The sequence below is a fragment of the Mauremys reevesii genome, linkage group 16 (genome assembly GCF_016161935.1).
Source record: "Mauremys reevesii isolate NIE-2019 linkage group 16, ASM1616193v1, whole genome shotgun sequence".
In the NCBI taxonomy this organism is placed as follows: Eukaryota; Metazoa; Chordata; order Testudines; family Geoemydidae; genus Mauremys; species Mauremys reevesii.
The window spans coordinates 42,813,040-42,828,893 of record NC_052638.1 but is presented as its reverse complement, the minus strand read 5'-3'; the positions used below and the strand labels follow the sequence as shown (position 1 = coordinate 42,828,893).

At 45.0% G+C, this 15,854-nt stretch overlaps 1 protein-coding gene and 1 long non-coding RNA gene across 16 annotated transcripts in view; one reads left to right on the top strand and one right to left on the bottom strand.

Annotated features, from left to right (window-relative positions):
* Positions 1–15,854, bottom strand: part of ZFHX3 (zinc finger homeobox 3) — a 1,205,541-nt gene that overhangs the window by 501,547 nt on the left and 688,140 nt on the right. For 7 of the 15 annotated variants that reach the window (XM_039503276.1, XM_039503271.1, XM_039503289.1 and 4 more), the window contains exons 1-4: positions 11,596–11,721; positions 10,799–10,958; positions 8,112–8,233; positions 7,693–7,726 (exon numbers count right to left, since the gene is read on the bottom strand). The gene's annotated coding sequence lies outside the window, so the exon portion shown is untranslated. Of the gene's footprint in view, positions 1–7,692; positions 7,727–8,111; positions 8,234–10,798; positions 11,722–14,426; positions 14,619–15,854 lie in introns of those variants that run through there. The other 8 variants (XM_039503280.1, XM_039503282.1, XM_039503284.1 and 5 more) reach the window with 5 other exon arrangements.
* Positions 10,273–15,265, top strand: LOC120384489. Its single transcript, XR_005588908.1, has 4 exons — positions 10,273–10,327; positions 13,087–13,212; positions 14,590–14,790; positions 15,107–15,265. It is a non-coding gene; the product is annotated as an uncharacterized LOC120384489 (long non-coding RNA).

Here is a 15,854-nt window from a genome sequence, read left to right as displayed (position 1 = left end):
CTCTGCCTCCTTGGTATCCTGACCCAGCCTGACTCTGGTTACCAACTTGTGGTTCTGATCTCAAGTTTGCCTCCTGCTTCTGATCTTCTGGTATCCCAACCCAGCTGACTCTCAACTCCTGTCTCATGACTGTGGACTCCGGCTCTGACTGCTAGGTGTAGCTGCCCATCACCTGGCCATGACAGCTTGTTCAGATCACAATAATCCTATGAGACCAAGCCTAGTGTAAGAAAGGTGGACCCAGCTGTACTGCCATAGCTACAGGAAGCACTGACATGCCCGAATGGGTCCTCTGTCTCCAGGCAGATAATCAAGCACTGCAGCTCAAGTTGTGCAAGTGATTGGGGAAAACCAGCAGCTGCAGTAGCAAGTGAGGCAGCTTAGTTCTGAAAAATACTGTGCTGCGAGCATTTCAGGCAGTGCCTTGCCCCAAACAGGGGTATACAATATCTTTGCCTGAATGGTTTATGCAGAACTGCTGGTAGTTTCAGGGCTTTGTGAACCAATGCCATCTTCTGTTCCTGACGTGTCCCAGAATCTGTTCCTCTGACCTGACCAAGGTGTCCTTGGTAATCAGCCTGCTGACAGGAGATGCATTAGACTGGGCCTCCCCACTGCTGGAAGGCCATAGCCTGGTGCTGTCAAACTGGGATTCCTCTCTCCAGTCTGTATCAACCATCTTCAATGAACCACACCAAGCTTGACTGACTGAATCCACCCTGAGGGAACTCTGGTAGGGCCAAGACATGGCTTCCTACATGGCACACTTCTGCCACCTTGCAGCGGAAAATGAGTAGAACAGAGAAGCATAGCTCTACCTGTTCCGGTGGGGCATGCAGGAAGAAATCAAAGATGGACTGGCCTGCATAGAGATGCCCATGAGCCGAGAGGCCCTTGGGGAGCTTGCCATCCACATAGACAAGTAGCTATGAGAACAAAGAGAGGAGAAAAGCGGTCCCCTGCAGTCCCTCTATCCGTGTACTGGGACTTCACCGTCTGCATTGTCCACCGAAAGCACGCAAGCCAATCTGGCTTGTCAGTGGCTCAACCCTGAAGAAAAAGAACAGCGCTGTCAGCACCACTTGTGCTTCTACTGTGGTAAACTTCGCCACACCATCTCGGCTTGCCCAGTACGAATGCCAAGGAGCTTGGGGAAACAAGCTGGTCCAGACATAGTGGGGGGAACTGGCCTGCTCCTTGAGAGAAGAGAATTTCACTGGACCCTAGTCCTCATTGAGATGCACCCTGAGCTCCATGTAGGGGCTTCCCATTTACAGGTGCCTATCCAGCTGCGCATCCTGGGGGACCCCCAGCAGGTCCCCCTCCAAGAGGCCCTCATCAGTTCATGAGCAGCGGACAATTTTATGGATGCAGCTATAGCTTGGTCCCTACAGATTCCTCTGTGACACAAGGCCACACTGGACATGATTGAAATTATTGATGGCTCCCTACTTTCTTTGGGTCTGGTTGTGGAGGAGACTGTCTCCCTGGAGGCCATTATTCAGGGACACAGAGAAATAATTCAATCTGGCATCATCCATTCCCTGCATTTTCCCCTGAACCCTGGCATTTCCTGGCTAGCCCTTCAAGATCCCCTCATCCATGGGTGAGAACAGAAGATCACTTTTCCTGTCAGAATTCTGCCAATGGCATGGCAAGGGACCTGTAAGAGTTGCACCCAGGCCCAAGAAATTTCAAGTAGGTCTAGTCACTCGCATCGAAACACCTACTGAGGGAACTATGGAACACCCCGCTCCCCACAAATACTGTGACTATACTGTTGAAATGAAAAATGCAGAAAGCTTCCCCCCATATCAGGACTATGACTGCCCCATAGAACTCCAGTCAGGGGTAAAGATACCGTTTGCGTGGATATATGCAATGTCAGAGCTGGAACGGGTGACACTGCAAGAATACCTCCAAGACAACCTGGCCAGGGTTCATCCACAGGTCAACTTCACCAGCCAGTGTCCCAGTCCTTCTTGTAAAGGAGAATGACAGCCTCCACCACTGTGTTGATTATCAAGCCCTAAATCAGGTAACAATCTGGAAGCGTTACCCACTACTCTAATCCCTGTGTTGTTGGACCGCGTGATGCTGCTCACATATACACTAAACTGGATTTCTGGGGAGCTTACAATCTCGTTCATATCTGAGAGGGGAACGAAAGTGTCACACTATCTGGAGTGGCTCACAGCTATGAGTGCCAAACTCAGGTCAGACTGTCAGAAAACAGGACAAACACCCCAAATTGGTGGTATATTCTATAATTAGATTTTACCAAGCCAGTAACAAATGTGCACTCCTGGACCACTGTGCCAGTCAGGGGCAGCTCCAGGCCCCAGCGCACCAAGCGCATGCTTGGGGCGGCATGCCGTGGGGGGCGCTCTGCCGGTGCCGCGAGGGCGGCAGGCGGCTCCGGTGGACCTCCTGCAGACGTGCCTGCGGAGGGTCCGCTGGTCCCGCGGCTCCAGTGGACCTCGCAGGAGGTCCACCAGAGCCGCAGGACAGGCAACCGGCAGAGCGTCCCCCGCGGCGTGCGAAATGGCTAGAGCCGCCCCTGGCGCCAGTATTATCACAAAGTCACAGACAGTCCCCTTAGGCTCTCTAGCTTATCTTGCCACCCAGACAAACTGGATGTTGTAATAAAAGGTTATATAAACCAAAAATCACATCACATTAGGTTACTCCCAATCCCAAAGGATCAGTCACTTATCCCAAATCAACTGATACTCTGCATCCTACACCAAAAACAATATTGGTAGCCAATTCTCTAGTAAACTAACTAAAGATTTATTAGCTAAGAAAAAGATATGAGAGTTATTGAGAGGTTAAAGCAAGTAAAATATATTAATAGGTGAGTCAAAGTTTGTAAATCCAAATGTTAGCAGAGATTCAGTAATCTGCCAATCTCCAAAAGTCTTCAGGGTTACCCAGGATAACTCTGGGGATCTCTGTTCACTCACTCAGTATTTCCACCCTGCTGGAATCTAAACAGTCCAGAGATGCAGGATCATTCCATGAATCCATATTTATAGCTTCTCCACACAGAAAGCAATCTGATAAGTGTTTTTACTCCTCCATGACTCCTTGCTTTGAAATTAGCATTTTCTGTTACAGCCATTAAGTCCTTTGTTAGCATTTCTAAGGTTCCATTCATGTTTGATGAGTTTAGTGACAGGGATAGTCACAGTGTAAAAGGTAATGTAATAGCAAACAACAATCTTTCATTAGCTTTCATGAAGTTTTAACACCTGACCACAATCTTACGTTAACATACCTTTGATCTAGGGTTATTTAATTACAGGATATACATAATGTAGAAGTAATGTAATAGAAAACTACAGCATATAGACAGATGAAAACAATACAATCAACATCTTCTTTGATATTCACATGGAAGTGAATTGTCCTGAGAATCTGGAATGCACTGGTGCATGGCCTGTCAGTGTCACAGAATGGAAGACTGCCTTTTGGACCCGGTATGGCTACTCTGAATATTTAGACATGCCATTTGGATTGCCTAATGCCCCGCAATAGTCCAGCACGTAATTAACAATGAGCTACAAGACCTATTGGAGCAGTTTGTAGTGATATATTAGACCAGAGGTTTTCAAACTGTGGTCCGTGGACCACCAGTGGCCTGCAAGTTCCATTCAGGTGGTCCACGGATAGTTCCCTCTAAGGTGCACACCTGGGCGGCCACACACGAGAGAATGAAGGGCCATCCACCTAACTAGTGGATCCGCGCAGGTGTGGCTCCACTAATGAAGTGCCTGGACCCTGGAGAAAATGCACATATAAGGTGAGGTGGTGGCCTTGGGGGGAATAAGGGGTAGGTGGGAGGAGGCAGTTGACTGAGAAGAGGGGGTGGGAGGAATTTGGGACGTGCAGGGCTGCGATGGCCAGAGAAAGAGGTGACTTTTCCCAGCTCTAGGCTGCAGCTGGCAGGGAGAGACAGCCCTCCTTCCCAGCCTCAGCTATGTGGCTGCTGTGGTGGGGGAGAGACCCCCCTCCTTCCCAGTCCCAGCTCGGGAGTTGCCGCAGCAGGAGAGAGAGGGAGAGATCCCCCTCCTTCCCAGCCCCAGCACATCCATTGTATTACAAAGGTAAGACTACTGATATTAAAATATGAGTTGTGTGCTTTTATTTGTAGAACAAAAAAAGTTTATTATTATTAAGGTTTTTTTTTTATATTGCGCTTTTATCCAAAGCACTTTACAATAGTTAGCTAACAGTACAAACAACATTTGAAAAGATCATTAAGTGGTCTGCCAAGACCCTCAGTACATTTTCAAGTGTTTCGTGAAAAAAAAAATTTGAGAACCACTGATTTAGACAATATATTGATCTTCTCAGACAATCTGGACCAACACACATTACTCACATCCGCATAGTCCTGGAGAGACCACAACAATATGGTCTCTACTCTAAACTTGAAAAGTGCACGATTGAACAGACCTCAACTGAGTTTCTGGGTTCCATCCTGTCCCTGGAAGGAATCAAGATGAATCAGTACAAGGTCCAGGCTGTCTGCAACTGGGCAACTCCCTGCAATGTGCACAACCTGCAATGTTTTGTAGGCTTTGCAAACTTTTACCAGAGGTTCATCTAAAACATGCCAAGTACCTCACTGTCCCACTCTGGAAGAATGACCTCTTCCAGTGGTTGCCCGAGACCCAGCACACATTTGAACTGCTAATGCTCACCTTCATCACTGCTCCAGTATTGGCCCACCTGGACATGGCACAAGTTTTCATTGTGGAACCTGATGCTTCAAGCAGAGTGGTTGGGCGGTCCTCTCCCAGAGGCATGGATTCAAGCAAATACTGCACCCCACTGCCTACTACTCGAGGAAACTTGCCTCTGCTGAGTGAAACTATGAGGTCTTGGACAAAGAGCTATTGCCAATTAAGACTGCCTTTGAAGAGTGGCCACATGACTTGGAAAGGGCCTATCATCTGGTCCAGGTATTTACTGATCACAAGATCCTGCAGTACCTGTGCAGGGCCAAAACCCTAAACCAACAGACAGCTTCAGTAAGCCCGATTCTTCTCCTAGTTCAACTACCTTGACCTACCGCCTTAGAACTAGAAATGGCAAAACTGACGCCTTGTCCTGAAGTTATGGCTCTGAATCATGAGGCCCCAGTCTGGAATGCAACCCCCCTCCAATACCCGCTGATGCTCATCTGCTCTGCCTCTGTCTCTGGAATTCCACCAGATGAGGTGGCAATTATTGATTGAGAACCACACAACAGCCGGGTGGGGATCACATTCATAAGGGACCATTTCTGTGTTCCCTCCGGACATGCGAGAGTGGCGGTTCTTCAGGACATGGGCCGATATAAAACCCAACAATTAATGTCCAAATACTTCTGCATGTGCCCCACAATAGAGACCTTTGTTGCTTCCTGCCAGCTGTGTGCCGCATCAAAATCCCCCGCCAGAAGCCCTGCAGTCTCCTCCAATCTCTGGTAACCCTATCTTGGTCCTTGGACTTTGTGGTAAAACTACCAGAATCCAGCAGTTTCAGGACAATCCTGACAGTGGTGGATCGCTTTACAAAAATAGCCCTCTTCACTTCCTCTGCAGGAGAAGCCACATGGCTCTGGATAAACAATGTAGTCCATCTTCATTGCCTCCCAGCTCATGTCACTTCTGACGGGGGCCCCGGTTCACTGCCTGCTTCTGGCAGGAGGCCCTACGTCTATTAGGAATCTACAAGCACCTGTCCTCTGCCTACCATCCTCAGTCAAATGAATCAACCAGATCCAAGAGCAGTATTTACGATGCTACACCAACTACCACTAGGACAACTGGTCGACACTATTACCACATGCCGAGTTCTTGTACAATAATGTAGACCATGTATCCATAGGCCACAGCCTCTTTTTTGTTGACTATGGGTACCACGCCCAATTTCACCCACAGCTACTGACATCCTCCATGAACCCATCGGTATTGGTCCTAGTACAATACATCCATCACATCCAGGAGGAGGTGAGGGGACATCTTGAGAAGGCAAAGGAGGATTACAAAAGGCATGCAGACCAACATAGGCAACAAGGCCCCCACCTACTCTGTAGGACAAAAGGTATGGCTTTCTACAGAACACTTCTGCACAGACAGAGCCTCTCGGAAACTAGACTACTGGTCCTTGGCCCACACCAGATTTGGTGACAAATCAACCTAGTCAGCTTTGAAACCCAGCTCCCTTGATCCCCTAGAGTCCATCCTGTGTTCCACGTCTCAGTCCTAAAACCCTACACTGAAAGCACATTAACCCATACAGCCCAATCACTGCCCTCACCAGTGCAAATGCAAGGTGAGGAGGAATACATTGTCAACAAAGTCCTTGATTCCAAGGTCTAGTGGGGTAAATTGTGGTACCCGATTAAGAGGGAAGGTTATATCCCAAAGGAGCACAGTAGGAAGCCAGCTGAGAATGTTCATGGTCCTGTCCTGGTTTGGGCCTTCCATAGGAGCCATCCCGAGAAGCCTGGCCCCATGTTGCCCAGAGGGCACCCCAAGGCAAGGGAGGTGATGTCATGACCCTATGGCCTCAAACCTGGGTACACAGGAGCAGCCATGCTCCAACCCTCCACTTGGCAGCCTGCTGACAGCTGCTTACCTAGGACCCACGAAGCTCAGCCCCAGTAGAAGAATCCACCTATGAGCATGCCTTGGCCATGACTCTCCCTCTCATAGATGGCTATAGCTTTTAATAAAGCCCTTTTCTGTAACAGGGTGTAATACCAGGTCTCCAATAAGTAAGAGGTTAATTCCAACTTCCCTTTCCTCCGTCCTTGCACAAGTGCTGAGGAGACAGGTTATAGGTAATCATATCCCATGTTAATAAGTGTAGTGTAAGACCCTAGGTAGACTAGAGAGAAGAATGGCTATTGGGGAACCAAACAGGAAAAGCTGCCTGTGAAAAGACAAGTCTAATTCTGAAGATTGGAATGTATACCAGTTTGCATCTTTTTTGTCATGCTTGTTTTTGCTTATGGTAACTCGTTCTGATTTATAGATATAAAGCTTTACTTCAGCTAGATAAAAAAACTTGCTGATTACAAACCTTGCTGGTTACTGCTTTCTTATTTCTATGAATCACCTCTTCAGTTAGCAGTTCTCTAGTTCCAGGGAGCCCACAATGAAACTTATGAGAATTAAATTTTAAGAAAGAAAGAATTTGTGCTCTCAGCATGGTGAGAGTGCTATAATTAAAGACAAGGTAAAATATTACCAGGATGTTTCTACTCAGACATTCCGATGATGGAACCCTCTCTATTTCAGAGCTGAGCTCAAGTGACCAAGTGGAGAGGTCCCACAAGCAGTGAAACCGCAAATAAAGGGAAGGGTCATATTTTCTCATGTTTGGGAATACTTTCCTTCTGTCAAGTGCCTCAGTTATCATAACCTTTGTGAATATCCAAGTATTAAATGGCCTGTTCAGAAATGATTTAATTCCAACAATCCACATGCAAAAATTAAACAGACTGGAAGCCCTGTTCTCTCTTTCTCACCTCTCCCCGTTGGCACTTAGATTGTGACAGAGATGGGAAGGTTCAGCTTTCCAACTTCAAATAAAGTAAAGGGGCAACAATCATTTGGCCATCCTCTAAGGCCAGGAACTACCAGACAATGCTATAGTGAATAAGGAAATAGTGGAGACTTTAAAGTTACTCACCACTCCACACAGCTAGACCCTGACAAGATCTCACCTGGAAGACACCAGGAAAAAGAAACATCATCTCAAGGAAGATCTTCTTCAAGAAAACTTTACACTAATTTTATCACAGTCAAAGCATGGAGAATTAAGACTCCTATCCAACTGAGATGAGGATGTGGTACGTTAGGTGCTTAGAGGTACCTTATGCAAATGGTGCTTGTAAAGAGATATAATCAGGAGACAAACATTGATGTTGTTAACCAGCATACAGTATAAATGCAACAAACAATTCCTTGAAATGAGCATGGCCGTTCTACCTATATGTGCATTTCTCTGATTGTGTATTATTGACATTACATGCCCTGGGAGGGTTATCAACATAAAAATCATTTTTACAAGGCTTAAGGCATGTAGGTCACAGAGGAAGATTTCCCTACCTCAGCAAGCAAATGTGACAATAATGTGGTAAGACCAGGGCACTGGAGCAAGGACTCTGGAGCAAGGACTCTGGTTCCTATCCAGCCAAGAGAGAGTTGGTATAGATTCTCCAGATCAGCACCTGCAAATTAAAAAAAAAAAGCGTGTCGAGATATCTGAAGAAATTGGGATAATGCATGGAAAGAATACACTGGCAGTGTCACTCTCAAAATCAGACCATAAATCTAGTTATCTAATTCTTACCTTATGACAAATCAAAGTTAAAACTGACATGTTTATGCAATGTCTTTTCCAAGATTGTGTAGTTTAGACAAGGACTTAGGAAGGCAATTCAGGCTGTGTTTAGTTTGTCTCAGAGCAAGAGAAAATCTTGGGGGGAGGTCTCTCTTTACTCAGTTACCTCAATAAGAATCATCTGTATTGGCACTAAGCACAGATAACAGTCCTAGGGCCTTACTTTTTAATAACGGAGATCTCCTAGAACTGGAAGGGACATTGAGTCCAGCCCCCTGCCTTCACTAGCAGGACCAAGTACTGATTTTGCCCCAGAGCCCTAAGTGGCCCCCTCAAGGATTGAACTCACAACCCTGGGTTTAGCAGGCCAATGCTCAAATCACTAAGCTATCCCTCCCTTTATAGCCATTACAGATGAGTCCTGTTTCTTGTTTGCCACAAGGGACACTAGACATGCGAGTTGGGAGAACAAGTGAATTGTAGAGTTAAAAGAATGATGGGGGTTCAAGGCCAGTCTTAGTCTCCCCAACATCTGGCCTGTGTGAGTGAAGAGCATCATTCTCCAGCACCATTTAATGTAGAATTTAGGAGGCTTAAAGAATCACTCAATGAGAGGTGTGATGTGACAATGCAGCTGCATTCAAAAGAGGTAGAAGGGGTGGGACCCTCTCTGCTCTGGGGCTCCTCACTGCCAATCTCACATGAGCAGGACTTAACTTGATAAACCCTTTCTTCCCCACCCAGAAACATAACAAAAGAAATATTACTCATGAAATAATGTTTTCCTTCTACCCATTTTGTCAGTCCCCCTGCTCTCCCTTCCCTATGTTAGGATATATTTACTGGTTTTATCTCTGTGTGAAGTTGTGTCTCGTTTACTTGCAAAATGCCATGTACATCCACGATGGAGTTTCTAAATAATAATGTGAGAATAATTATATCAGGAAAAACAAGGTTAGCCAACATGGTGGGTAAATACCACAAATCCCACACCAAGAAAGACCATGATCCTTAAGTCCTTGCCTCAGAGATGAGGCACCCAACCAGGTACACACAAGCACAAGTTAACTTGCACGAAGAGCCCCAACCAGAAGTGACAAAAATAGAGGCAGAATTTCTGCCAGACTATCTTCTTTCAACACCAGTATTAAAAAAATACAGAATATGATTAATTCATTTCACAGCTCACTAGTTCAAACTGTTAGTGCACAGATAAAAAACTGATGGTAGTCAGGTGTCCGTATCATTAACCCAACAGAATGACTGGCATGACTAGTACCATTGTTGCAACAGATGGTCAACAAGACCAGATTCATTGCATTATTGGTGTTTCCCCCAGTAAAATGATGAAGAACATTGTCAGGACAGTGCATAGCGAAATCAGGCACTGTCAATGCCATGCTACATCACTTCAGTCAGAAAACAAAGAACTTCAGTTTCCAGGACTCAGTAACTTCCTGGATATGTACATTCAAATAGAAACGAAAAAGTAGGAAGCAACACTGTGCTAATATGCAGGCCAGGTTTATAGGGCACCAAGGGGTAAGAAGAAAATGGCACCAGTCTATAGCTCAGGGTTTCAGAGCTCTGGTGGGGCAGTCAGCAAGAGGAGTAGATTGCCAGTCTGCAGGTCAAGGTTATGGAGCACAGATATGGTAGTGAGAAGTGAATAGTATGTTTCTCTGTGGGCCATAGCTAGCTTGGAAATGACAGGTGCAGAGTGATTATCAGAGTTATGGGGCAGGGATATGATAGTACTTGCAAAATGGTTGGTGAAATCTTAGGGTATGTCTACACTACCAGCTGGATCGGCTGGCAGCGATCGTTCCAGCAGGGATCGATTTATCGTGTCTAGACTAGACATGATAAATCAACCCTCGAGCGCTCTCCCGTCGACTCCTGTACTCCACCGCCACGAGAGGAACAGGCAGAGTTGATGGGGGAGCAGCAGCAGTCAACGCACTGCAGTGAAGACACCGCAGTGAGTAGGTCTAAGTCCATCGACTTCAGCTACATTAGTCACATAGCTGAAGTTGCATAACTTAGATCGATTCCCCCTTTCCCCCCAGTGTAGACCAGGCCTTAGTTCCTTTCACCCACTGTAACAAAATCATTACCCTTGTGATCTCTCCTAAATCCCTTTTTCAAATTTAATTTGCTACTGTACCTCTCTAGAGTTACTTGTCCTTCCAGCCTTTTCACTACCTCATCACTGCTGCACATGGTTTAAATCTTAGCTCTGTGGGGCAGGGATTCTTTTTGTTACTTGTTTGTACAGCACCTAGTACCATGGGGCCCTAATTGTGGTTCAGAATCCTTGAGCACTGCCACAATAGAATTTAATATTAATAGTTCTTATTAATATCTTTAAATAATCAATTTAGAAAAAAATGCATTTTCCCAACTTTCTGACTCTCTAACTTTAACCCCTGAATATTCCCTTAAGAAATACCTTCTTCCAAGGGCTTTGTGTTCTGGATACATTGAATCACTGTGTTTGTTATCCTCCATTGTTGCCTTTTCTGGTACTTTCTCATAGTCATTACTCTGAAATTTCATTGTCCCTTGCGTGTTCCCTTTGCCTCCAGATGCTCCTCTGCAGGGATAAATCCCTTTGCAAGGAGAGAGGATAAACAGCTTCAAATGCCTCCACAACCTTAAATGGTGTGAAATTGCCCCTTTGTACTAATGCTACAAAGGAGGGTTAACTTGCAAGCGCTAGCAGACCTTGTGGCATGAGGGGTAAATCAGTACACCTCTATCAACTGGGAAAAGACTAAATCCCCCCATATCTGACAGATTTTCTGTAGGGAGCTAGAGTGAGCGAAGACTAAATCTGTCCATTTGGGGGCATATTACTGGGAAGAGGATTAATTCCTCTGTGTCTGGCAGATAACTTGGGGATAAATCCCCTCAGTATCCAGAATATATTGGAGACTGGGGTGGGGGGGAGGATAATCATATTGTCCCTGTCAGATTATTGAGAGAAGAATAAATCATCACACGCCCTGGCAGATTAGATTGAAGGGAGGAATAAATCATCCCCATTTCTGACAGATTACTGAGGGGGCTGTTCCCTCATATTTCTGGCAGACTATGGGAGGTCAATCCCGCCTTGGTTCTGGTAACTTCCCCCATCTCTGGCAGACTAATGGAACAGGGGTGAATCATCCTCACATCTCTGACAGATTATAAAGTATTATAATCCCTTCCCCCATATCTGTGGTGAGGGAAGGGCAGTGAGATTACGGGGGTAAATCCCGTTCCCCGTCTCCAGGGAATTATGGGGAGTAAATCCTGTTTTTCCTCAGGTCTGGCGTTGAGACACAAGAGTCTTGATTATACTCTGCTCTTTCCCACTCTCTCCAACTGTCATTCCAACTGCCGTGGAACCTTCCAGCACCAACATTCCATCCGCCTCGCTCCTGAAGGGGCCAGCACTCTCAATATTATTTTTCTGTTAATTCAGACATCTTGTCTTCAAATAGATCGTCACTGTAGGGGGAGGTGGCAGGGACCCCTTCACATTGTACCTATCCCTTGCATGGCAACTAGGGTGACTAGATAGCAAGTGTGAAAATCGGGACAGGGAGTGGGGGGTAATAGGTGCCTATATATAAAAAAGCCCCAAATATCGGGACTGTCCCTATAAAATCGGGACATCTGGTCACCCTAATGGCAACATACATTCCTCTTGCCTCCCACCGCAGATCTAAGGGGTGACTGAGCAATAACCCTGCCAGAAGCACAGCTCAGTGAAAGGACAAAGAGCATAGGGAAATGGCCTCTGCTCTCTCTGCTCCTGGGTGGGAGGGAAGGAGTAGTAGTGCTGGCTCTTTCTGGGGTATATACTTGTCTCCAGCAGCCTTCCACAGGCAGACCTGACTGCCCCTGCATCTTTCTCTCTTTCTGGCAAGGGTGGTGTGGGGGGAAGGGACGAGGCATCAGTATTGTGTGTGTGTGTTTTGGGGGGGGGCGGGGTTGCAGCTGATCTTCCTCTTCCTCATCACTGTTTAATCTGGGAGGTAAAGAATTGCTTGAGCCTGCCTCTTGCCCTCAGGCTTGCTGAAGGGAACCTTGGGTCTGAGTCCTCACTGCCACTGTAGCTGCTGAAGAGCATGTTTCTTCATGAGAAGGGGTTTCTCCCTCTCTGGTGCCCCAAGACTTCTGACTTCACCACAGGGTCTTACTTAGTTAAATTTAGGCATATAGCAATGTCTAACCATTTGTAATTGAAAATAAAATGAAGATCTGGATATTGTAGTGCAGAGAGAAAATGGACCACAGACATCCTGTGACTACAAGAGAAATAGGTAAGAGAGAGATGGAAGAAAGGTACATGGTTGCCCAGATACGCTTCTGTCTCTCTCCCATGTCTGCTCTGCCCACTGGAGTCTGACATGCAGAAAACCCACCCGCAGCTGTCTTTGTGCATAGGGCTGTCTGGCAGCTCATATTGTGGAGCACTGCTCTGAAAAGCTTAGGCATCTGTTTTGTCTTGCTGCATGCCCACATACTGAGGATGCTTGTTTTCATCTGATCATAATTAGCACCGTGCTAAATTCCTTGTGCCCTGCACTAATTCAGGAGGATGAGCATGTCACACCCCACCAAGAATTACAACTAATCACAGAGGACTCTGGGGGCATGCCAACCCTTTCATTATGCTTTTGTTTCAAAAGAGAGAGATGGTGGAAGTTTTAATCTGTGTTTTCTTTTTTGTTGGAAATAACCGTGGAGGCACTGGAGGGTGCAGATGCCATCAAGAATGGCCTAGGGGTCCATGTGTGTGCGTGTGTGGGAAACGCAGCAAGCCAGTTGGTTGTATTTAGACCTCATCCCTTCACCCCAATGGCTGACTGACAGGTTAGAAAACATCCATATTGGAAATCCCCCAAAACACCCATGCTACAAGCCTGGATTACCGTGTTGTCTGACTGCAACTAAAAAACTAGTCTAGCAAGAGCATTACAAGCTGAGGAAAAATATGCAACCAAATGTTATTGCCCTTCTCCACTTTTCTGAAATGGCATGTATGTTTAAAACAAACGTTCTCAGGGCAGGAATGTTCCCAGATTACACTTGTTTGACTATATAAAACAACTTCAAATAAGAGAAAAGAAGACAACCAGTATCGTTAGAGCTTAGTATTTAATGGCACAGATGCCTGATACCCACTCCTTTAAACACAGAGAACGTCTCCAACTGCGCAGCTCACCAATGGAGCCATCATTTCTCAGTGCAGAAGAGTGGCCACTGGAGGGAGGGAGAGTCCTCTGACTACCAACTCAGACACAATGATACTATCACCCATTGTGCGTAGGTATTAGAGAGGTCTCAGAACACTGGGTGAATTTGACACACCTTGAAAATACACATAGGTTCACAGGGGCAGGGAAAGGATAAATCCTCTATTTTAACTTAATACTTGCTGGCTTTGGTTGTTTTTAACCACCAGTTTAATGTAGTTCATTATGGGAACCTTATGAAATTGCAGAAGATGTGACTCTGGCAAGAATGCAAACCCCAAACTCTGTATGTTAAACTAGCATAATTCCTTATGCTTCCAAATGGTGATTCCTATGAGCTTGATGACACAGTCACCATCTGACACAGATTCAACGGGATGCTATTTCAAGCTTTTCCAAGCCAATCCAGGTACCTTTCATTTAAATGGATTCTTGGTGGCCTAGTTTCAACACTCAGAAGCCTCCGATTGTTGAATCCCATATTTTTATAGTGTACCTCAGTAATTCATACTAGTGATGAGGAGACTATTGTGAATTACTGAATTTATCAGATTAGCAAGTATGCAGACAAACATTATATAAAAAAGCCTAATAATGCATCACAAAATGCATTTTGTTAATTTATTTTGATAACCACAGTTTATTTATGACAATTCATAATGTTATAGTAAATGTACAATAGTATACTTGGTAAAAATAACAACTTCTTAGTAATACTAGAGACTCGCATATATCATTGCTTATGTAAGATGAGCTTTGCTCTCCGCTAGGCCCTTGCCCCACTATGACAGACAGACAGACATGTCATTGAGTTTGAGTACAGGGCCTTACTTTACTCAGCCAGTGAAGCCTCATTATTGTATCCTGGGATTAAATCTTCTCTGAAAAGTGGGAAATATATAAATCTTCTGTGCCGGCTATAAAGTGCAACATATAGCAAGATACTGCTATATTTAATCAAGCCTTCTGTAAAATGTCACTCTCTACCCTCCAGTAGACCTGGGAACCTGACAGGTATCACATGGATTGTTTCATCTGCTGCTCCATGACAATATTGTGACATCAGAAATATGTGAGGACGACACATTGGTAGAGGTACTCAGATAGTGATTACTTAGGAGAAATAAATAGAGAATATCAGAATCTCCAGGAGGAAAGTTACTACAACACAACATTAAATCAGGACATCTAAATGGTAATTTTTACATCCCAGTTTCTACCTCATTAGTCTGTATAATTTATATTCCTTAGACTAGTAAGAGCAGTTTGGTTGTACAGTTTGATTAAAAGAACTGGGCATTTGATCCGTAATTGTTTTTCCAATGGCTGTATCTTTTTCTGTATTATTGCTTTACACGACTTGGGTTTGTACAATATTGAAAATCAATAAAATGCATGAAAAAAAGTATTTTTTTCCCTTAAAAGTGAAATGATCTTGTTAGGATTCTCGTGCAGTCATTTGAAATTGAGTAGCCAAATTTTCTTCTTCTTGTGCTCTTATATACCTGTAGATCAGACCTGTAGGTACGAGTGCTAAGGCCAAATGTTGAAGGAGCTCATTGGAAACAGACTATCACCTACACACTACATGAAGATCTGGGGGTTACAGTGGATCACAAATTGAATGAGTCAACAATGTGATGCAGTTGCAAAAAAAGGCATTCTGTGGTATATTAACATGATTGTCACATGTAAGAAGCATGAGAATTGTCCCTCTCTATTTATATATATATATATATATAATTGGAGATATACCAATCTCCTAGAACTGGAAGGGACCTCAAAAGGTCATTGAGTCCAGCCCCCTGCCTTCACTAGCAGGACCAATTTTTGCCCCAGATCCCTAAGTGGTCTCCTCAAGGATTGAACTCACAACCCTGGGTTTAGCAGGCCAATGCTCAAACCACTGAGCTATCCCTCCTGCCATTTAGCACTGGTGAGGTCACAGATGGAATATTGTGTCCACCTCTGGGTGTCACACTTTAGGAAACGTGGACAAATTGGAGAGATTCTCGAGGAAAGCAACAAAAATGACAAAAGGTTTAGAAAACTTGATGTATGAGGAAAAGTTAAAAAAAAAGGGCATATTTAGTCTTGAGAAAAGAAGCTGGGGGAAGGAGGGAATCTTCATTTATGTTAAGGGATGATATAAAGAGGACTGTGATCAATTGCTTTCCATGTCCATTGAAGGTAGGACAAGCCATAATGGGCTTAATCTGCAACAAGGGAGATCTACTCTCGATATTAGGAAAAACTTTC